This window comes from Lepidochelys kempii, chromosome 1 (assembly GCF_965140285.1).
Source record: "Lepidochelys kempii isolate rLepKem1 chromosome 1, rLepKem1.hap1, whole genome shotgun sequence".
NCBI classification, from domain to species: Eukaryota; Metazoa; Chordata; order Testudines; family Cheloniidae; genus Lepidochelys; species Lepidochelys kempii.
This window is the reverse complement of record NC_136380.1, coordinates 258,206,056-258,229,199: the sequence shown is the minus strand read 5'-3', so window position 1 is coordinate 258,229,199 and position 23,144 is coordinate 258,206,056. Positions and strand designations below refer to the sequence as shown.

Genomic DNA, 23,144 nt, shown 5'->3' with positions numbered 1-23,144 from the left:
AAACTCCAATGTTCTCTTGCTCTCCATACCCCAGCATGGCGTTAGGGCTCACTTACAGGTGGAGGCGCTGTCCTCCCTCATGTCTGGGCGCTCCATCTCTTTGAACACCAGATTGGTCCTGGGAGGCCTCCTGGAGCTGGGGATAGAGCGCAGGAGTCCTGACTCTGAGCCCCGCCTGCTTTAACCCATTAGACCTTACTCCCTTCTCAGTGCTAGGGCTGGCTCAGACCTGGCTCCGAGCCCCGCCCCCCACTTTACCTCTGCTTGGGCACATTCCCTCGCTGAGCAGCCCAGTATAGCTTTTGCAGGTGGTGTGGTGCTGACGGTGCGGTCTGTTAGTGCTCCTTCTCCCAGCGTTAGGACCACGCTCCTTCTCCCAGCACCCCAGCACAGGGATGAGGGGTGCTGTGCTGTGCTTCATATCTGGACATGCTCCAGTGCCCCAGCACAGAATGGGGAGCGGCACTGTGCTGCTGCAGGGGCTGACTTTCATTACCAGACCCGGACCTGTTCCCCTGGAGCAATGGGGAGTCATGCCCTCGTGAGCTGGATGGGCTCCATCTCCCCAGGCAGATGCCAGGGGCTGCTGTGTTGCTGGGAGATCCGTCCTTCGTATCCCATCCCACGGCCCATCCTGCTCGGAGTTGTGGGACCCAGAGATACTAGTGACACTGTTTCCAGCTTGGCAATGGGCTGCGCCATGCTGAGGGAGTTGTTGTCCCTCGCGTGGCACTGCGCTAGGAAGGGGGTGTTGAGTTGTCTTTCATGGCTTCCGACTCCCAGCAGGCTCTTGCAGAATGCGGGGGAGCTGGGATAGAATAGAATAGGAGCAGGGAGCGTTGTGGTGCTGAAAGTGCTGTTCCTACTCTGGTGGTAGGAAGCACTGTCCCCGTGGCGCTAGGGGGCGCCCTGTGGCTGAGTGAAGGGACTGTCCCCGTGGCACTAGGGGGCGCCCTGCGGCTGAGTGAAGGGACTGTCCCCGTGGCGCTAGGGGGCGCCCTGCGGCTGAATGAAGGGACTATCCCTTGTGGCGCTAGGGGGCGCCCTGCGGCTGAGTGAAGGGACTGTCCCCGTGGCGCTAGGGGGCGCCCTGCGGCTGAGTGAAGGGACTGTCCCCGTGGCGCTAGGGGGCGCCCTGTGGCTGAGTGAAGGGACTGTCCCCGTGGCGCTAGGGGGCGCCCTGCGGCTGAGTGAAGGGACTATCCCTTGTGGCGCTATGGTCCCAGCTGGATTAGAGCAATGTGCTGCTGGAGGTGGTATCCCCAGCATGGCACTAGGGGGCACTGTGCTGCATGATAGACTGTCCATATCTTAAACCCATTTCATCTCCCAGCTGCTGGTGGATGAGCCTTTAGTTATGGTTCACTATATTTCCTCTGTGTATGTGTGTGGGTTTACGTGCTACATGAGTCCAGTCCCTTTCTACACTCCTCTTATCATAGACAGCCTCTCAGCTCTCCAAACCCAACCCCACCCTAGCTACACAGCGCTCAGCCTTCAAAGTGTATTTGATGGGTATGTTCTCCTTCCATATATCATGAGCACCTTCCCCTCTGGCTTTTCTCTTCAGTAGATCCTATCCCCATCAGCATTTACCTTCCCTGCGTCAAGCCCCCTTGGTTTATGTGGAATGGGAGGGGCTTTCATTAATGCATGGGATGTCTGTGAATTTTTTCGCAGGCAGACAATATTTCCAGGCGATCTTTCCCCCAGATCCTTCTGGTTCGCACTTTTGTAGAGGGTGGTGACTCTATTGCTGATATGTTGTTCTCTGTCTGGGGTGTGAGCGGGCCTTTGGGGTGGGACGTAGGCGTGAGCAGAGAGCTCTCTGCTATGGATGTCATTTCTTTTGGACACAAAAAGCCAGCTCCCTGTGAGGTGGAAAATCAGAAGCCATTCAGTGCTGGTCAAATGACCCAGCCTCCTGGGGCGCTGTTTTGGCAGTGACTCAGCGAGAAGAGCGCCTCATCCTGAGTCATGCAGACCTCTGCCTGTAGCACCACCCACCGCAGGGCTCAACTGCCTCCTGCTGGGCTGTGGACACCACCTTCAGTAGCTCTGCCTCCTCCAGCACCAGGCTGGGGTATTGGGGTCAGCGCTGAGCGGGGGGCAGTTTCCCCTGCCTTTCTGCGAGCTCAGCTTCGCTGTGTTGGAAACGGAGCAAAACATGTGCATTGAAGGGTTAAACGCTGAACAGCTGTATTTAAGCTAGCAGGTTACTTCTGGTGCATGGGAGGCAAGTGGGAAATTGGGAGGTAGAAGGGCTGGAACACACAGGCCCTGGGAATTGTGGGATAACATTGGTGGACTGTCCAAACTTGAGCCTGGCATCACATGCTTTAGCTACGTCCCAAAAGTGGGCAGGCTGAGACATTCACTGTAGAGGAACATGGGCTCGCGCTATGCCCAGCTGAGTCAGGAAGCCCGTGTTCTGGGGGCACACGTCCCAAGGCTTTATGTGTGGATGGTAGGGGCATCTTGGCTTAAACCTGTATCAGAGCCCACGTCAGACCTTCACCTTAGAGAGAAGAGCATCTCCTGCTGGATTACAGAAATACCTCCTCCTGGGCTTTCCCCAAAGGGCTGGTCAGCGAGAGAGAGTCGTGCTGCCCCAATGAGAGACCCCAAATCCTGCTGAACGGCGGGGGTCAGGGATGTCAATCTCCCTTTATATCCCAAGGCCAGAAGGTTTGGGATGGTGTTTCCAGTGTGCGCCTACCACTCGGGTGAGGTAGGAGGTAGAGGCCTGGAATCAGTTCCCTCAGTGAAGTCAGAAGACAGCATGAAGTACTGGAAGGAATGAGGGTCTGGGAGCCAGACACTCCTGAGTTCTGCTCTCTGCTCTGGGAAGCCCCTTACATGGGAAGCCTCTCTGTGCCTCAATTTACCCACCTGTGACATAGGGATGACAATGACTGGCTTACACGTGAGGTCTTGGTAATGTCTACAAAGCATGAATGCTATGGGGGAGGGGATGATGAACAGGAGAGGTGGCTGCTCCCCCTTCCAGGAAACTGAATTGGGTGGCACCCTCCTGGGTAAGGGGATGCAGCAGGGGTGTGGAGGAGAATCCCTAATGGAAAGTCTGCTGTGTGCCAGGGCTGAAGCAGCGAGACTCTCAAGCCTCTGTTTGTTTGCAGAGAGAAAGGGAGTTTGTGGCTTTGCACTTTGGAAACAGAATGAGAATTCATTGACGATGGACAGACGTCTTAACTGGATCTAACTGAGCAGGCATGCTGTGTGTGTACCACTGGAGCTGTGCCAACCCTGTCCCACACGCGCTGCTGGGGATGCTGAGCATGGGGCCGCGATACACCCAGGGACAGAGCCACACATAACGGAGAGAGAGAAAGTACCCACCCAAGGAGAACACGGTGGGAGAGAAAGGTACAGGGAGTGGAAGGAAGAGGAACATGGGGAAAGGGGGAGAGAAAGGGAGAAAGGCTGAGTGATGGGAAAAAAGAGAGACAGAAAGATACACAGCAGAGAGAGGCGGGGAGTGAAACACAGAAGGAAGTGGAGAGCTAGGTGGCAGAGAGGGAAGGGGAGTGAAAGGAAAAGGCAGATACCTAGTGAAGAGGTAGCAGCATAACCAAGGGAGGGAAGGATTGAGAGTAAGAGAGAAAGAACAATTGAAAAGGAAGGAAGAGAGAGAAACAGAGAGCCATGTCGCCTCAGGGAGGTGAGGCCATGGTCCGCCTTGGTGAGAGGTCCAAGGTGGGGGTCAGTTATTCATTTCTCCGCACATTACACAAAGATTATAGTTGGGAGGCAGACACCAAGGAGATGGCAGCCTTTGTACTGGACACACTGGCTCATGTGATCAGGGAAGTGCCGTATTGTCCAAGAATGCAACTAGTAGTGAGCAGGATGAGACTCTGAATCTGTGCCATTGGCCTCTCCGAGGCATCTCCCCAGCTCAGAGAGTTAATGGGAATCTCCTGAGACTCCAGGCAGCTGGTTCGAATCCTGCTTCTGTTCAGCTTTGTCCTGTGTTCTGAGTATGGAGGTCAGAGGCATTGCTGGCAGACCCCTCCCTAGTGTCCTCTGCCGTGCTGCCTGCTGGTTGTCTCAAAGGAAATGGCAGGAAATAATCAACAAGCAGAATAAACTAGTCAGTGAAACTCAGAGGAGAAAGACACCCCTTCCCCCCATATTTGATATTGCAATGACGTGGCTAGGGTGTGTGTTCAGGCTGCCCTTTACTGGATGGAATCAGAACAGTCCAGCTGTGTGTCAAAGACCATAACAGCTAGTGGAGATTCTCCTTTAGCTCATGTGGCAAGGGCTTGGGATTTTGGAGCAGGACCAAGTCCTGTCCCTCAAGGTGCCATGAAATCCTGCATTGCCATGATGTGAAGCATAGTGACAACTGTGAAGTGAGTGGCTCCGGCTTGGTGGCCACAGATTTGCCTGAATATGTGTGAACAGCTGTTTCTGTGCTTCCAGACAGCTCCCAGATAATAGATAGGGCCACAGGCCCACGCTGGCTGGCCCTTTGAGGCAAGCTGGGCTCAGCCGTCAGCCTCACTGGTAAGCTATGGGCTAATTAGTGACCCCAGAAGGGCGTAATGAGGCTTAATGAGACAGACTGACCCTGGCAATGAAGCAGGGAGAGCTGGGAACACAGTGCAGGAAGGAAGAACAAGGGGAGTTCCCCTGAGGAAGTCAAGCTGAGGTACCCACAGGGAGCAGGATGGGCTCCTGTCAGGGAGAGGGGATGCCCTGAATTAAGGCCTGGAGACACCCATGGGAGTAGGTTAGGTGCCTGTGGGGGAGCCATGAGATAGGGCCTACAAAGAACAGGGAGATTCTCAGACGTAAACTGCTGGAGTCCCCAGCCACGGGAAGCAGTGGGGGAATCCTGCTGGGGAAGAAGTGGTCCAAGAGAATCTGTGCCGGAGCCAGGAAGCAGAGGATTTCAGTTGAGTCCGAGATGAGCAGAACTTTTAGAGCGGCCATTGTGAACCTCTCCAGTTACCCCAGAAGGAGAGTGAATTGTCACGTGACTTGGCCTGAGGTCTGAGCCATAGAAGGAGTTGGGAGAAGACCCTGGCTGTGAGGCCAAGGGGGTCCGAGAGGCAAAGTCCCCTGCAATGCCACATCCAGGGACAAGGGGGCGTTGTTAAATGAGGACAGCCACATTAACACACATCATCAGGGTCTACAGTGGATGGTTGATCATAATGACAACTGGTTATACACCCAAAGCACAGCCTCGGAAATCCTAGCTTCATATCGTCCCTGTGAAACAACAGTGGGAATCAAGTATCTTGTATGTTCACTTGGGGATCCTTGATGGAACAGTGTGCTCTGAAGGGATGTGGGGTTCATGTATATTATGGCTGGGTGAGTCTGTCGAGATCTGAGCAGGCTGCGTGGAGCTGCAACATGTGAATGGGTGTGTTGTGTTTGTGTATTCATGTGCAGGCTTCGTTCGTTGCCTGTCAGATACGTGGCGCATGTGACCATGTGCTTGGATGTGTGTGCGTGTGGTTGGCTTCCTGCGGGAGCAGGTGGTAATCAGACATGCAAACCCAGGTATTCTGGTGGCTTGCACCCTGGGGATTTTCTTACACATGTGTGCTTTGGCATGTGTGTGTTAGCCTGATCTGATCCCCAGGACCCTTTGAAGTTGGTACGAGCAATGAGAAGGCTGTGAGCAGTGCTGGCATTGAGAGAGGGATACTTGGATAATGGGGCTTCTTATTTGAGTTCCTAGCATTTCCCATCCTATTTTATGTCTCTTGGCTGATTCAGAGCTGAAAGGCAATCAGTGGAGCTAACAGCTCTGCATTGTTCATCTCCCTCTCTGATTTACTCCTTTTCATCCTCTCTGGGTTTCATCTCCTCCCAGGTTCACACAGCCCTCAGCATTCAGGTCAGTTTCTCTTCACTGAGCCCTGGGCTGTAGAAAGTCAAACCTTCGCTCCCCAGCCCTGAAACCTCCAGCGAGGGGGCCAGGGTCAGGCTGGAACTCACTAGGAGGCAACAGACCCAAGCAGATAAAGAGAACAAGGCAAGTTTGGGATGGAGGTTATGCAGGGAAATCCATACTGATCACCCTCAAATGCTTTGTGCATTTAAAGTGACTCAGCGCCCCAGTCCCAAGGACGTCGCTGAGAGGCTCAGTGATTCCTCTTGTGTCAGTCTTCACAGCTGGGAATATTGGGGAGAGTTCTACTGCAGACCTGTTCTTGCCTGGTAACAAAGATGAGGAACTTTCAGATGCGGAGGTGTGAGGAGAAGATGTGCTGGAACAAACTGATAATTTAAAAATCAGTGTCGCTAGGCCCAGGTGGTGCAGCCAAGAGTTCAGAAGGAGCTTAGGTATGAAGCTGCTGAGCTGCTAACAAAACCATGCAATCTCTCATTAATGCCAGCCACGCTGGCAGAGGGTAGCAAATGTTGTACCTACATTTAAAGAAGGCTTTAGTGGTGATCTGGGGAATTATAGACCAGGGAGCTTTACAGCTGTACCTGGCAAATTGGTTGAAACAACAATAAAAAGCTATGTTGATGATATCTGGAAGATGATGATTTGATAGGGTCTAATCAGAACAGTTTCTGCACAGCAAAACTGGGTCTCCCTAATCTCTTAGAATTCTTTAAATGTGTCAATAAAGTAGCGGATAAAGGAGAACAGGCTGACAATTTATTTAGACTTTCAAAAGGCCTTTGACACACATGACTACTAAAGAAGCATGGCATGAGAGGCCAAATATTGGCATGGTCATTAACTGGCTGGGAGACTAAATCAAGGAATGGGATTAAATGATCAGTTTTCATCATTGCAGAAGGTTAAGAGTGGGGGAACCTCATGATTCCGTACTATGTCCTGCATTGTTTTAATATATTAATGATCTGGAAAGAGGTAGTGAGGTAGAAAACATTTGCAGGTGGCACAAAGTTATTTAGGTTAGTCTGGACCAGAGAGGGCTGTGAGGAACTTCAGAGAGACCTAACCAAGCTAGGTGAATGGGCAACACAATGGCAAATGAAATTCAGTGTTGATTAAAGTAATGCACCATGGAGTGGAAGATCTAAACTACTCGTGCACCTCATAAGGCTCTAAATTAATTGTGTCAACCCACAAAAGCGACTGTGGCTTCATTGTAGACAGTTAAATGAAAACCTCCGCTCAATATGCAGATGCATTCAAAAAATCAAACAGGATGTTAGGCTGCATAAGGAATGGGATAGAGAATAATACGGAAAACATTATGCTTTATATAGATCAGTGATGCAGCCTCCTCTGGAATACTGTAAGCAATGCGGGTCACCCTGTCTCACAAAGGACCGTGAAGAATTAGAGGAGGTTCAGAGGATAATCCAGGGAATGGGAGCTCTTTCATATGAAGAAAGGTTGAGATTGTTCACCTATAAAAGGGAGATTAATAAAGGGGGATATGATTAAACTCTATAAAGCAGTGACTGGTCTAGAGATGGGAGCTGGGGAGCTTCTGTTCTCCCTGTCCCATCCCACAGGAGCAAAGGGCCATGCAATGAAACTGAAGGGTGGCAAATTCAAAACTGATAAAGGAAATACTTTTTCACACAGTGCATCATTAGACTGTTGCTCTTCTTGGGGCACGCAGGGCTGTGAGCCACCTTGTTGCCAGCAGTCTCCAGCTCGAGCGCGTCTTGCCTGTGCCAGCTGGGTATTAGCTTCTAACACAACCAGCCTGTCAGCCACTCAGGCGCTCTCCTCTGGGCTGTACGGGCCCTGCCTTTGCCCTGCAGGTTGACTATGAAAGCTCCCCAGCCTCTGAGCCTTCAAAGTGTCCTCCTGTGGTGTCCAGCCCCTTATCATTGGATACCCCCAGAAATCCCAGGCTCTCCATTCCCAAGGGAAGAGTGTACCCCAGTTCAGCAGTTTTACCTTAGTTCACTGCTCCCATAGGTGACTGGGCAAGAAAATGGCAGATGAAATTCAACGTTGATAAATGCAAAGTTATGTACACTGGAAAACATTAATCCCAACAAAAACAACAAGGAGTCCGGTGGCACTTTAAAGACTAACAGATTTATTTGAGCATAAGCTTTTGTGGGTAAAAGCCTCACTTCTTCAGATGCTCCTTGTTGTTTTTGTGGATACAGACTAACACGGCTACCCCCTGATATTAATCCCAACTACACATATAAAATGATGGGGTCTGAATTGGCTATTATCACTCAAGAAAGAGATCTTGGAGTCATTGGGGATAGTTCTCTGAAAACATCCATTCAATGTGCAGCGGCAGTCAAAAAAGCGAACAGAATGTTGGGAAACATTAAGAAAGGGATAGATAATACAGAAAATGTCATATTCCCGCTATATAAATCCATGGTATGCCCACACCTTGAATATTGCGTGCAGATGTGATCGCCCCATCTCAAAAAAAAAAATCTTGGAATTGGGAAAGGTTCAGAAAAGGGCAACAAAAATTATGAGGGGTATTGCTGCTCAGCGCTCTCTAGCCAAAGGGAAGTAGACTCTTGCAACCCTCTTGTACTCCTCTCTCTTTACCCCTCATTCGGATTCCATACACTGAAGTACCTTGCTCTGCTGGAGCTACCTGATTCTTTGATGACTCACGCAGAGTTGCTTCCATTGGAAATGAAAAGAGATCAGACCTAAGCATGTATATCTCACCTTTTCAAGAGGTTAAAGGCTCTGATACCACTGGAGGTAATTTTGGAATACTTAGAAATGTCCATTATAGCACCCTGAATCTCAGGGGCTGAGACACGACTACATCACCTCTATATTCCAGCACCCAGGAACCTCTGGGATCGAGACCTGGTGGCCTCACCTCTGCTATATTACAACGCCTAGAAACCTCCATCAGCAACTCACCGCTCCGGCTCCCCTCCTCTTTATCACAGTGTCCAGGAGCCTCCTGCACTGAGACATAAGTGGATGATCTCTGCTCTATTACAGTACTGGGAACCTGCAGCGTTGTGACAGGACTTCATCATCTTTGCCTTGTTGGGAACCTCAAGCACGATGATGCAGTGACATCACCACTGCTATATAAAAGCAGCAAGGAACCCCTGGCACTAAGAGATATCTGTGTCACTTTCACTATTTGACAGCCTCTGGGGACCTCCAACACCAAGCTACTGTGGCAGCTTGTCTGCTACATGTCTGCTCTTGTATATTAGGGCATCTGGGAACCTCTAGCACTGAGCCATAGCTGCAGGAATACAGCACAGCACCTGGGAACTGCTTCTGCCTGGACACCACAGTGGCTGGAGCTTACAGTCAGAAGGGGGATATCTGGATCGTCCCATTGTGGTCCTGGCATTTAGAATGTACAAATTAATTTCTAAAACGCCCCAGAGAAGAGGAGTTTGTCATGTTACAGACCTGACTTGTAGATTCCGGGGAAAATCCTGAAAGCTTTTGGTAATAGAGGTTTTAGTGAGTTTAATGCCGATGGAATTAAAAGTCTCTAGGCACTCGCAGCGAATGGATTTACATCAGGGAGATTAGGAAAGGGAAAACGTTATTGGTGTCCAGGAAACTCAGGGGAGCAGCTGTCAGCTGGTTTAGATGGAAAGTTCCCCAGCAAACAGGCATGCTGTCATTCACAGTGTTTGCACTCAGTTTCATGCATACACACTCACACTCGCATATGTCTGCCCAATCCTCAGCTGGGCACTGGTGTACATTGTTCTATGTGTACATATGCGGGCATGTTAATATCCACACATGCCTATGCACATTCGAAGGATAATACATTTTCTGCTGTGTGTGCGCGCACACATGCTCACAGGTGATCTTGTCATGCGGATAAACTCTGATGGATCTGAACTGCCAGTCACAGACACACCTCTGCGTGTGTACTCACATACTAGTATCTGCACTGACATGCTTATATGGATCTGGGCTCACTCAAGCCTGCACCACCGAAATAAGCTGCGTGGGCCCACTCAAGCCAGGCATCCACCGAAATAAGCAGTCACACTCATGTGCACAAGTGCTCACACACCCTCCATGCCTTGTAACAACTGGGGCAGACACATGCTCACACATATGCTAATACACTCTCCCACACACGTGCATGAATATTCCCTCTGATGCACCAACTCTGAGAGTAAGAGTGCAGGTAGGTGCCCTTACAATCTCCGATGCACATGAAGGCACTCCTGGGAGCCCATGGCCTCCAAAATACTGCACAGATATATGTGCTAGATAAGTGCACACAGTGCAGTCTCCTCCCACAGGGACTTGCATTCTGACCTTGCCCTGGAAAGTGAACCTGCCAAATGGGCAGGCAGATGCAAAACAGTAGCACCTGCCCATTTCTCAGCCGTGTTTCTAGGGGGACCTTGGAGATTTGGGCCTTGCATTCCTTTCCAGAGCTGGGTGTTGGGAGACCCATGACAGCGTTGCCAGTCAGGAGAACAAGGGTAACATAGCTTAGGGAAGGAGGCAGGGAAGGGGGGTGACCGAGAGGCTCAAGGTTCCATTGAAGGGTTTTCCGCCTTGGCTGCAGAAGCCGGGAGAATGTGGGACTGGTTTCTCTCCCTCCCCTTCCCTTGTCGTTTCTCTCCTGACTCCTCGCTGTCTGTTGACATGCTGTGTTGTGTGCAGAGATGCAGGTTAACTCAGGGAGGCTTTTCCTTAAGTGAGGGGTTCTCAAGTGGAGGAGTAGTTTCAATCCCACTTCAAAGATCTTTATCTCCTCTCCAGTCTGGGAGAGCCGGCTGGGAGATCAGGGAGGATTTGCTGATGCAGAGAGCTCTCCTCACCAGGCAGAGGCAGGGAAAGAGAGAGATTCCTAACCAGGCAGAGTCCAGGGAGCAGAGAACGGGGTGCTGCTAACTGGTAGGCCCACCCCAGTCAGTGGGGTGTCTGTGTTTCCTGTTGGGGTGGTGGCAGGAGCTCTGTCCCACTGGTGCTATCCCTTGGGTCAGTGCGGCGTGTACTGCAAGGAATAGGTTAGGATGCTTTGCCACCCCTGCGGGGATGTGTGGTGGTGCCCTGTTCCCTGGTATTCCCCTCCTAGCTCAGCATGGTGTTTCCTTTGAGAACACCTGAGGTCTCCTATGAGGCACTCCTGGGAGAGCCCATCTCCTGTAACACCACGACTCACAGCATAGAGGTCACTTCGCCTGTTCCAATACACTGAACAGACATGCAGTAGCCTTTGCAACACAACACCCCTGTGTGGTGGGGGGAAGTGGCATAGAGAGGCAAAGGGACTTGCCCACATCACACAGCGAGATGGTGTAGGAATAGAACCCAGTAGGAATAGAACCCAGGTGTCCTGACTCCTTGTCCCACACTCATTGCTGCAGAGCCCCATGCTCCCCCGAGACTCTGGGGATGTTGCTACAGGGATACCGTTTGCTGGGACAGTAGGTAGTGCCCTCTGAGGGAAGCATTGGGATGCCAGGCATCACCTGGGAGGCAGGGCTGCCCTGTCCATGATACAGTGCTGCCCCAGTGGTGGGTGGATGCGTTGGGGTACTTTCTCTGGAAGGAGAGAGAAAGCAAGGGACATGGAGAGACTGGCTAATCCTGGAGTCTCCCGAAAGGGCGGGCACTTGTAGGGGCTGCCGGAGCCAGGGCGGGGATGAAGTGTTGTGCATGAAGGAGAGAACGGGGCTGCTAATGTACAGTGCTGAGTGATGGGGAGTGAAGGGTGGTGGGGCGGGTAGCCATTTTCCCTAGCATGCTGAGGCTTCATCACCATCTCAGACTCATTAGCTGGGAGATTTGGCTCTAAGAAAACACCATGTTTTTTACATAAAGCCCGAGATTTGAATTTGCAAATGTTACAGTGGAAATTGGGGAAGGCAGTGTTAGTGAGTGGCCATGTCCGGGAAGGGAGCGGCTGGCGCACCAGAGCTAGCCCAGTGGCACGGCCAGATCCTCAGCTGGTGTAAATTACATTGGCTCTAATGCAGTGATGGTCTCTGACACCCCCAGGGGGTCCAGCCTGGCATCCCTAGGAGGTGGCTGCAGGATAGCACTGGGCTGGCTTAGCCACATTCAAGGTCCTGGCTCATCAGAACATGGTGGTGTGGCTCCCACCCTGGAGTCAATGAAAGCAGCTTGTGGGCAGCCTCTAGGCTAGCCCAGGCTGGTTGGGATTTCTGTGCCACTCTGTGGCCCGTTGGATAGCAGCACTTCGCACGTTGCTGATCAGCACTAGTCAAACTGCACCTCTCAGTCTCTGCCTCTGTCTCTGTCTCTCGGAGTCAGTTCTCATCTCTTTCGGTTTCTCCCTTGCTCATCTCTCCTTCTCTTTCTCTTCTCCTCCTCCTCTTCTTTCCCTTGTTCTCTCTCTTTCTCTGGGCCTGATCCAAAGCCCATTGAAGACAATGGAAAGTTATGCTTTTTTCCTCTCATCTCTCATTGTCTCTCCGACTCATACTTTCTCCTTCTCCATGAATCTCCTTCTGTCCCTAGTTCTCTCTGTCTGTCCTTCTCCTTCTGTCTCTAACTCTGTGCCTGTTTAATAGCACTGTGATACTTACCACCAAACCTTTCATGAAGGTTTCCTAGGGTAGGAAGGATGTTCTAGTGGCTAGGGCCCTAGACCAGTCATCAGGAGTCCTGGGTTCAATTTGCAGTTCAGCCACAAACTCGCTGTGTGGCCTTGGGTGAGTCACTTAATCCCCCCCATATCTCACTTCCCTATCTGTAAAACTGGAATCCAAGTGTTTCTCCTCCTCCCAGGGAGTGCTGTGTAGTGCTCAGATGCTCTGGTGTCATGGGCCAGATGGGTGCCTAGATAGACAGGCTGATGTGCCCATGAGCTGGGCTTGCTCTGATTTGTGTGGTTGTGGAACTCATTAGTCATCAGTATTTGGATGAGCGCCAGGTGTCTGTGAAAATGCCTGTGAGTCCCTGAAGTTGCACAGACAATTGTGCGGCAAGCGCTTGATCCGTTACTTGATATCGTCCCGTTGAAAACGTGTCAGCCATCCGATCGGTGAGCAGCAGTAACGCGATGGGATGTAGACAACCAGCCAGCCACACAGCCCTGCCAGTGACGAGTCAGAGTGCGCAGTTTGCAGAGGACCCAGAGGCTAAGAGCACTTTGTCCAAACACTCTGGAGAATGAGGAAAGCAGAATCAGGCAGTTATTTGCTCCCCAAAATACAGGGGCTGGTTTCGGAACCAAGCTAAGCGTGACCAGCTCCAGCAGGCATGAGTACCGTGCTGTCTCTGCCTCTTCTTTTTGTCTCTCTGAGTGTCTCCTCTTCTTTCCGGTTTCCTCTCTTTCCCTCACTTGTGGTCCGGCTCATCTTCCATCTCTCTCTCTGTCTTCACTCCTTCATGCTCTCTCTCCTCCTCTTCGTTCTCTGCCCTCTATCGCCTTCCCCCTCTCTCCTCTGTCTCCCCAGCTCTCCAAGAGCAGTAGGGACCTATCTTCTGTAACTCCTCCCCTGGCATCATACACCTGGTACCAAACCCCAACCGGGCTGGCTGGGGGTTGCTCACACCAGATACCTGCAACTTGCTTGCTACCATGTTAGAGTTGCCATGGGAGATGGGGGGGGGGAAGGGAGGGGGGAAGAGCCTTCCCAGCAGCCGCAGCCAAAACTCCTCCGTTGAGCAGAGAACACCCCCGCTTTAGAGAGCACGCCACAGAATGCTGGCTTGGAAGCCCCCTAATTAGTGTCCCGCGTGTCCTGAACGGAGCCCTTCATTACCACTGACGTGATTGCAGGAGGCACAAATTAGCATGTGTTTCAAGGTGGGATCAGTGACAGAATCTGCTCCAGTCCCCTCCCCTCCCCTAAACCCATCCCCCCCACCCCAGGGATCCTGCCAAGAAGGGGCGTTGCCCCAGAATCCCATTCTCTTGGTTTACTTGGGGGGCAGGAGGGGGGCGGGGGGAAAGAGAGAGTGCATGAAAGTAGATTCAAACCAACAGCAAACAAGGCCTCCACGCTCCTGTGACCTCCTCCCGACACTGTTTGGAGGGATTGGAAACCCCCTTCCCCCTCCCTCCTCTCCCTACATATGTGTGCGCAGGTCGGGGGTCATTACCGTCCCCACCGGTGTCTCAGGAAGCCTGTGCCTGAGCTCAGAGGGCGCTAATTAGCGAGAGGACTGATGAGATTAGAAATTAAGTGTTTGTTTTTCTCCTTTCCTGTGGTGTTTTTTTTTTAATTGAGCAGATGGAGAGTTTGGAGTCACAGGATGGGAGGCAGCCAGGAGCCTAATTGGGCGTCGAAAGCCCTGTGGGTGTGGGGTGGACAGGAGGCAGCGCCCTCTGACACACACACATACACAATGCTGTGCCAGCCACAACAAACCCTGGCTCTGCCATGCAAAGGGCTTTTGCCCCCTGCCGGCTTGAGTGGGGCATCCCCTCTCTACTTCCCGTCCCTCTGCATGCAGTGCTCCCCTAAGGCCTGACCCCCTCACCCCCAGGCACTTGCTCTGCTGGCCTGACGGGAATTCAGTCTCCAGCTTCACTCAGGCCTTGCCTCCTTCTCTACCGCACGGGAACCCGATCCTGCCCCTGGCAGAGTCCCCCTCTGAGGGTGGGGGGCTGATTCCCCATCACACGAAGGCCCCTTAATATCACTCTGGCAGCCTGGAAGTGGATGAAGCCAGTCTCCCCTCTGGCTGGAGCAGATTTGGCATTCAGGCTCTGGGCTAGCCCGGCCTTCAGCCCCCAGTGTAGGGGTCCATTGAGGGCAGGGAGGGGGCATGCCCACATGGCACCGTACCACAGCTGTCCTCTGCTCCCAGGGCTCAGAGGGGGCTATGGGAAAGGGAATATGAGTGGCAGCAGCCCAAAGGCTGCGTGGGAACACAGGACGGGGATTCAATTCACTGCTCTGCTCGCTCCCCCAGAGCCAGCCGGGAAGGGTGTGCATAGGGTTACCACTCTTGCCTATCCCGCGGGAGATACACCCAACACGGCCCAGGCTGGGAGAACTGTGGTGCCAGGGGGCCAAGAAACAAAGCAGCACTTAGCGTTGGTGTACAGTGCCCCCCTTTGGCGGTGTGTAGCTGGGCTCCCGTGAGTTGCCCGTTTCATTCCCCGTGGTCAGAAGGCTGTGTCTGTGACGGGCCGGCCTGGAGAAGTGGAGGGGAATTGCCGTGATTATGAGGGCCCTCAGCTGTCCAGCTGGGCTGGGGTGGAGGCAGGGGAAGCAGCTGAGGGACTGTAATGGGGGAGGCAGCTCCTGGCTGGGACAGGTGGCTTTGAGTCACAGATGTGGAACAGCCTGTCACTAGTCCAAGCCAGATCCCTAGTTTGAAGTGCTGAAAGGTGTAAATGGGAGCACGGTGATGCCAGCTGCCTAGCAGAGGAGGAGGGGCTGAGCGGGCACGTGCCGCAAACTGCTTGGCATCTCCTGGGAGAGTGAGTAGGCTGCGGGCAGACCACAGCTGCCTTTTGGCACAGGTTAGAGATGGAAAATCCCTTCTCTGGCGAAGCTAGCAGGGATGGCCCCCTTGTATTCCTTGTGCTTCAGAGCCCTGAGTTTGAAGCCTGGGACACTCTGGTCTAAGTGCCTGAAACGAGCTACAGTAGTCCAGGAGGGCAGGGGGTGCAAGTTAATGGCAAGAATAAAAAGCCAAGGGTGTATCTGTGTGTTCATGTGAATGTGCCTGCGAGTTTGTGCCTGTTGTGTATCTGTTTGTGCCTGCATGGACGCCGGAGGGGGTGTGGTTGCATTTCTCAGTGTGGAGGCCGTGTGTCTGTTTGCATGGGTGTCTGTGTTTATGTTGTTGGCGTGTGCGGGAGGTGTGTATCTGTGTAGGAGTCCGTCCCTGCTCCCTTTGTCACCTTGGCGCTCTTCACCACTTTGCCCTGCACCCCTCCAAACAAACAGACAGGTGGGAACCCAACCCCCGCCCCATTACCACCACATGGTAGCTGGAGTCCTGGTTCGGATTCATTGTTCGTGTTGCCAAGGCAACAGAAAGCCAGCGAGTAAATGAAAGTATCCTCCCCAGTGCTTAACACCCCCATGCCGCAATGTAATAATGTCAGAATAGAAATCTGGTTCACACCCCCCCCTCCCGCTCCAATTCAACAGAGACCCCCCCTGGATACCAATAAAGTGCCTGCCAGAGCCTTCAGTTGATTGAAAGCAGAGAATTAGGTTTGGGGTGGGGTGGGGGAGGGGGAAGCATCTTCACTGTTGAAGTGATTAACGGTTTCAACGTTGTTCCCTGCCTTCGCTGCACAAGAAGGGGCCGTGCCTCTTGAGAGGGGGTCAGGCCCTGCCCACAAGGATCAATGTTGAACATCAGCGGAATCGTGGTCCTAGCTGAACTGGTTTCTAAGAAGGTTTGGCTGGCCAGCACGACTGGGAACCAACCGGTGTCAAAACCAAGCTTAAAACCTGTGTTCTTGCTTAACACAAGTCATTGTAGTACCGGTAAGGATGGGGCCTTAGAGACATTCAGGGAAAGTCAGGACATAATGAGGCCAGGACTAAGATTCCCCTCCAGCTGAGCACAGAAAATCACATGCTGGGATACCTGCTGAGCTCAAAGAGGATCTGACAGATACACTCTGTGCTAGAGTCAGGCAGAAAAGGGTCTCTCCAACTCTGCTAGCTCCCTGGGAATAATGTATGCCTGCCTGCAATGGGAATACCAGGATTTACCTTGGTGGGGAAGAACTTGAACAGGGCTGCTGTGGTCCTTGGAATGCACTCTGGGGGTAGCCCCTGGGAGGAGGGGAAGAACCTGAATTGAATTTATTGAATGCTTGCTCCAGATCTCGGGCTTTGCAGGGGTCCTTAACACCCAGGAGAAAATCCTTCCTCTACCACCAGCATGAGAATATGCTGTAGTCCAAACACTGGTTTCTTTTTCCTGGTGTGGCCGTCAGTCGTTTCATTAGGAGTCTCAGTGAGTCTTTGGCTGGATTTCCCCCGGGAATCTGATTTCAAAGCACCCTAGTGACTACTAATGTGTAAATACAGTGTGCCTCAGCATGGCAATGTGATAGCATGAGTGGTTTGGAGCTGTTAACTCTTCATCTGTCAGAGACCATCCCCAGTGAAAGCCCCTCTGCGTGACAATTTGTGCAAACTGGAAAGATGATTGGCATGAGTCTCCTGCTTCTGGGCACGCTTAGTTAACAATGTGGTTTAGTGGACCCTGGGTCACCTCCCATGCAAGTGAATGGGGAGGCAGCAGAAGTGGCCTATGGAAAAAGGCATAGGGATCATCTGATGATTAGTTTAGTGATGTACAACAGCAGCTGTGTAAAACAAAACAAAACAAAAACCTATTTCACAAGCGTTAATTAACACAAGCGAAGGGGGAAAACCACAACTTTTCAAAGGTTTCACAGAGACTATAAACTGGCAGCACAGGGGGGAAAATGTAATACATGCAAATTAATGGCATAAATTTTGGGTTACTTTACTTCACAAATGTTAACAAGTGCATAAAAAAATATTCTTTCCCAGTTTCCCGTCAATGCGTATTTAATTCTTTCCCTTTTTTTGTTTTGTTTTCAGTATATCACTCCGAAATTAATTTGGACTCTTTTTCTTTTTCTTTTCTTTTCTTTTCTTTCTACTTTCTAATGTGCCCATAATCATAATATCTAGGCATGGATGTTGCAATATTTAATCTTTCTCTGTCTGTCTGTCTCTCTCTTTCTCTAGCAGTCAGTGGACCCCCAGCCTGGTAATTCTATACCCAACACTGCCAATTTCCAAACATACATTTTTCCCTACTACAGGTAGACTAGTGAGGCAAGGAGCAAATTAATGGGACAGCTGAACAGCCTAACTTGTTTACCAACCACTCAAATTGGTGTTTGATGCAACAGGGCATAGAGACAGAGATAAATATATGGGTAGATAGCTGGATTATCCCATGGATTCGCTTCCAAACAGCCGTCTCCATCCCTCATGCTATAACCCTTCTTTCCACTTGTTTGTTTCCATAGAACTGGAGATAATGAGGGGATTCCAGCTCCTTGCTGAGACCGGGATACCATGAGTACTTCTCCCATCTCTCAGGTGTGTCTGCCTCCTGAGTGCTTCCTGCTTTGCTTACAGTTAAAACCAAGGACTTAGAAAACACTTTAGTGAGCTCTGCAGAAGCCACTCTTGCTGTCCTGCCTCTATCCAAGCCAGCAGGACCACCCCAGCCTGTATTGTCAATGTGAATTATAAATTTCAGACCTCAGGCCCATGCTGGTGGCTCAATGGAGGGAAGTAGAATCTCATTTTGACCTGGAAAACTGAGCTGAGCTGATTGTGGAAATGGCGGGGAATTAATATGGAGCAGGGAGTTGTATTTCATAGAATCGTAGACTATCAGGGTTGGAAGGGACTTCAGGAGGTCATTTAGTCCAACCCCCTGCTCAAAGCAGGACCGATCCCCAGTTAAATCATCCCAGCCAGGGCTTTGTCAAGCCTGACCTTAAAAACTTCTAAGGAAGGAGATCCCACCACCTCCCTAGGTAATGCATTCCAGTGTTTCACCACCCTCGTAGTGAAAAAGTTTTTCCTAATATCCAACCTAAATCTCCCCCACTGCAACTTGAGACCATTACTCCTTGTCCTGTCATCCGCTAGCACTGAGAATAGTCTAGATCGATCCTCTTTGGAACCACCTTTCAGGTAGTTGAAAGCAACTATCAAATCCCCCCTCATCCTTCTCTTCAGTAGACTAAACAATCCCAGTTCCCTCAGCCTCTCCTCATAAGTCATGTGTTCCAGTCCCCTAATCATTTTTGTTGCCCTCCGCTGGACTCTCTCCAATTTTTCCACATCCTTCTTGTAGTGTGGGGCCCAAAACTGGACACAGTACTCGAGATGAGGCCTCACCAATGTCAAATAGAGGGGAACGATCACGTCCCTCGATCTGCTGGCAATGCCCCTACTTATACATCCCAAAATGCCATTGGCCTTCTTGGCAACAAGGGCACACTGTTGACTCATATCCAGCTTCTCGTCCACTGTCACCCCTAGGTCCTTTTCTGCAGAACTGCTGCCGAGCCATTCGGTCGCTAGTCTGTAGTGGTGCATTGGATTCTTCCGTCCCAAGTGCAGGACTCTGCACTTGTCCTTGTTGAAACTCATCAGATTTCTTTTGGCCCAATCCTCCAATTTGTCTAGGTCCCTCTGTATCCTATCCCTACCCTCCAGCGTATCTACCTCTCCTCCCAGTTTAGTGTCGTCTGCAAACTTGCTGAGGGTGCAATCCACACCATCCTCCAGATCATTCATGAAGATATTGAACAAAACCGGCCCCAAGACTGACCCTTGGGGCACTCCGCTTGATACCAGCTGCCAACTAGACATGGAGCCATTGATCACTACCCGTTGAGCCCGACAATCTAGCCAACTTTCTACCCACCTTATAGTACATTCATCCAGCCCATACTTCTTTAACTTGCTGACAAGAATACTGTGGGAGACAGTGTCAAAAGCTTTGCTAAAGTCAAGGAACAACACGTCCACTGCTTTCCCTTCATCCACAGAACCAGTTATCTTGTCATAGAAGGCTATTAGATTAGTCAGGCATGACTTGCCCTTGGTGAATCCATGCTGACTGTTCCTGATCACTTTCCTCTCATGTAAGTGCTTCAGGATTGATTCCTTGAGGACCTGCTCCATGATTTTTCCGGGGACTGAGGTGAGGCTGACTGGCCTGTAGTTCCCAGGATCCTCCTTCTTCCTTTTTTTAAAGATTGGCACTACATTAGCCTTTTTCCAGTCGTCCGGGACTTCCCCAGATCGCCATTAGTTTTCATTAGTGGCCAATGGCTCCGCAATCACATCTGCCAACTCCTTTAGCACTCTTGGATGCAACGCATCTGGCCCCATGGACTTGTGTACATCCAGCTTTTCTAAATAGTCCTGAACCACTTCTTTCTCCACAGAGGGCTGGTCACCTCCTCCCCATGCTGTGCTGCCCAGTGCAGTAGTGTGGGAGCTGACCTTGTTCGTGAAGGCAGAGGCAAAAAAAGTATTGAGTACATTAGCTTTTTCCACATCCTCTGTCACTAGGTTGCCTCTCTCATTCAGTAAGGGGCCCACACTTTCCTTCACTTTCTTCTTGTTGCCAGCATACCTGAAGAAACCCTTCTTGTTACTTTTAACACCTCTTGCTAGCTGCAACTCCAGATGTGATTTGGCCTTCCTGATTTCACTCCTGCATGCCCGAGCAATATTTTTATACTCATCCCTGGTCATTTGTCAAATCTTCCACTTCTTGTAAGCTTCTTTTTTGTGTTTAAGATCAGCAATGGCAATTCATAGTTTTGGCCACAGTCCTGCTCTTTCACACCCCAGAGACCTTGTTGCCAGTGCTCTGTTTCAGCACCATGGACAGCAGTGCCCTGACCTAACTTCCCTCTTTAAAGGAACATCAGGTATTTTTGGAACACCAGAGGGGAAAGGGGAAGAAGGGTGACATGACAGGCTGGAGTGTCCGGTCAGTAGTAAATGGGAGACTATATTTTTAGAAGCAAGGGGGAGAGGAGAAGAGAGAGAAAGAAGATGGATCACTCAAAGGCAAGAGGGAGCGCCCAAGCAGGAAGAATCTCTTGTGTTTGGGAGATGTGGGTAGGATCAGTATGGATGCTTAGAAAGAATCATCTGGGCCCTGGAATGGGACTGTGCATGTGCTTAAAGTTGGTCATGTGCTTCAGTGGTTTGCTGATTCAAGGCCCGAAAGTATGAGCAGAGGTAGAGGGAATGAGGACTGGACGATGAGCAAGAGGCATAATAAGGTATGGATGTGGGCCTTTTATGAGGGCTTTGCGGAGAGCAAAGATGGACTGTGACTGAGGGGATCTAGGTTAAATTCCCTGCTCCAACACAGACATCCTGTGGGGCTTTGGGTGAGTCACTTAATCTCTTTGTGCCTCAGTGCCCCATCTGTAACATGGGGATAACAGTCCTTTATGAATATAAACAAATAACCCGAGTATGGAGGGACAAAATTAGAAAAGCCAAGGCACAAAACGAGATGAAACTAGCTGGAGACTTAAGGGTAACAAGAAAACATTCTACAAATACATTGGAAGCAAGAGGAAGACCAAGGACAAGGTAGGCCTCTTACTCAATGAGGGGGGAAAAAACAAAATGTGGGAAGAGCAAAAGTGCTAAATGACTTTTTTCTTTTAGTTTTCACCAAAAAGGTTAGTAGTGAGTGAACATCTAACATAGTGAATGCCAGTGAGGTAAGATCAGAGGGTTAAATAGGGAAAGAACAAGTTAAAAATTACTTAGACAAGTTAGATGTCTTGAAGTCACCAGGGCCTGATGAAATGCATCCTAGAATACTCAAGGAACTGACTGAGGAGATATCTGAGCCATTAGCGATTATCTTCAAAAAGTCATGGAAGACGGGAGACATTCCAGAAGACTGGAAAAGGGCAGATATAGTGCCCATCTATAAAAAGGGGAATAAGGACAACTTGGGGAATTACAGAGCAGTCAGTTTAACTTCTGTACCCAGAAAGGCAATGGAGCAAATAATTAAGCAATCAATTTGCAGGCACCTAGAAGATAATAAGGTGCTAAGTAACAGTCAGCATGGATCTGTCAAGGACATATCATGTCAAACCAACCTAATAGCTTTCTTTGACAGGATTACAAGCCTTGTGGATAGGGAGGAAGTGGTAGATGTGGTATATCTTGACTTTAGTAAGGCTTTTGATATTGTCTCGCATGACCTGCTCATAAACAAAGTAGGGAAATACAACCTAGATGGAGCTACTATAAGGTGGGAGCATAGCTGGTTGAAAAACTGTTCCCAGAGAGTAGTTATCAGTGGTTCACAGTCAAGCTAGAAGGGTATATCAAGTGGGGTCCCGTAGGGATTGGTCCTGGATCCGGGTCTGTTCAGTATCTTCATCAATTATTTAATTAATGGCATAGAGAGTACACTTACAAAGTTTGCAGACGATACCAAGCTGGGAGGGGTTGCACGTGCTTTGGAGGATAGGACTGAAATTCAAAATGATCTGGACAAACTGGAGAAACGGTCTGAAGTAAATAGGATGAAATTCAATAAGGACAAATGCAAAGTACTGCACTTAGGAAGGAACTATCAGTTGCACACATACAAAATGGGGAATGACTGCCTAGGAAGGAGTACTGCGGAAAGGGATCTGGGGGTCACAGTGGATCCCAAGCTAAATATGAGTCAACAGTGTAACACTGTTACAAAAAAAGCAAACATCGTTCTGGGATGTATTAGCAGGAGTGTTCTAAGCAAGACACGAGAAATAATTCTTCTGCTCTACTCCATGCTGGTTAGGCCTCAACTGGAGTATTATGCCCAGTTCTGGGGGCCACATTTCAGGAAAGATGTGGATAAATTCGAGAAAGTTCAGAGAAGAGCAACAAAAATTATTAAAAGTCTAGAAAACATGACCTATGAGGGAAGATTGAACACACTGGGTTTGTTTAATCTGGAGAAGAGAAGACTGAGGGAGGACACGATAACAGTTTTCAAGTACATGAAATGTTGTTACAGGGAGGAGGGAGAAAAATTGTTCTCCTTAATCTCTGAGGATAGGACAAGAAGCAATGGGCTTAAATTACAGCAAGGGACGTTTAGGTTGGACATTAAAAAAAAACTTCCTAACTGTCAGAGTCGTTAAGTACTGGAATAAATTGCTTAGGGAGGTTGTGGAATCTCTGTCATTGGAGATTTTTAGACAAACACCTGTCAGGGATAGTCTAGATACTTAGTCCTGCTTTGAGTGCAGGGGACTGGACTAGAAGACCTCTTGAAGTCCCTTCCAGTCATACACTTCTATGATTCTATGATACCTTTGTTTGTCTTGTATATTTTGACTGTAGGCTCTTTGGGGGAAGGACTGTCTTTTACAATATTTGTACAGTGCCTAGTACAATGGAACCCTGATCTCAGCTGGGCATTACCATTACTACTACTACATCCAGTAAAGAATGGGAAAAAGTGTAGAATAGAGAGTAAGGAGCTGAGAGAGGGCAGAACAGTGGGATAAACCAAAACTAAGGAGGATGTGAATTTGGGGACCCCTTCTATCTGAATCCCCCAACTTTTGGGTGACTTGCAATAATAGCTTTGGATTTGACCCCTATACCTAAAAAGGGATGCAAAAACATATACATCAATCTTATTATTTTATTTCATTATTGATTTATTTTACACTGATCATCTGTTCCTTGAATGGCTTTTGAAGGGAGTGTAGTGTAATGAG

General features: G+C 50.0%; 1 protein-coding gene across 2 annotated transcripts in view; it reads left to right on the top strand.

The window, feature by feature from the left end:
* Positions 1 to 23,144, top strand: part of ELFN2 (extracellular leucine rich repeat and fibronectin type III domain containing 2) — a 60,763-nt gene that overhangs the window by 20,652 nt on the left and 16,967 nt on the right. For both annotated transcript variants that reach the window (XM_073330283.2, XM_073330292.2), the window contains exon 2: positions 17,883 to 17,955. The gene's annotated coding sequence lies outside the window, so the exon portion shown is untranslated. The remainder of the gene's footprint in view (positions 1 to 17,882; positions 17,956 to 23,144) is intronic.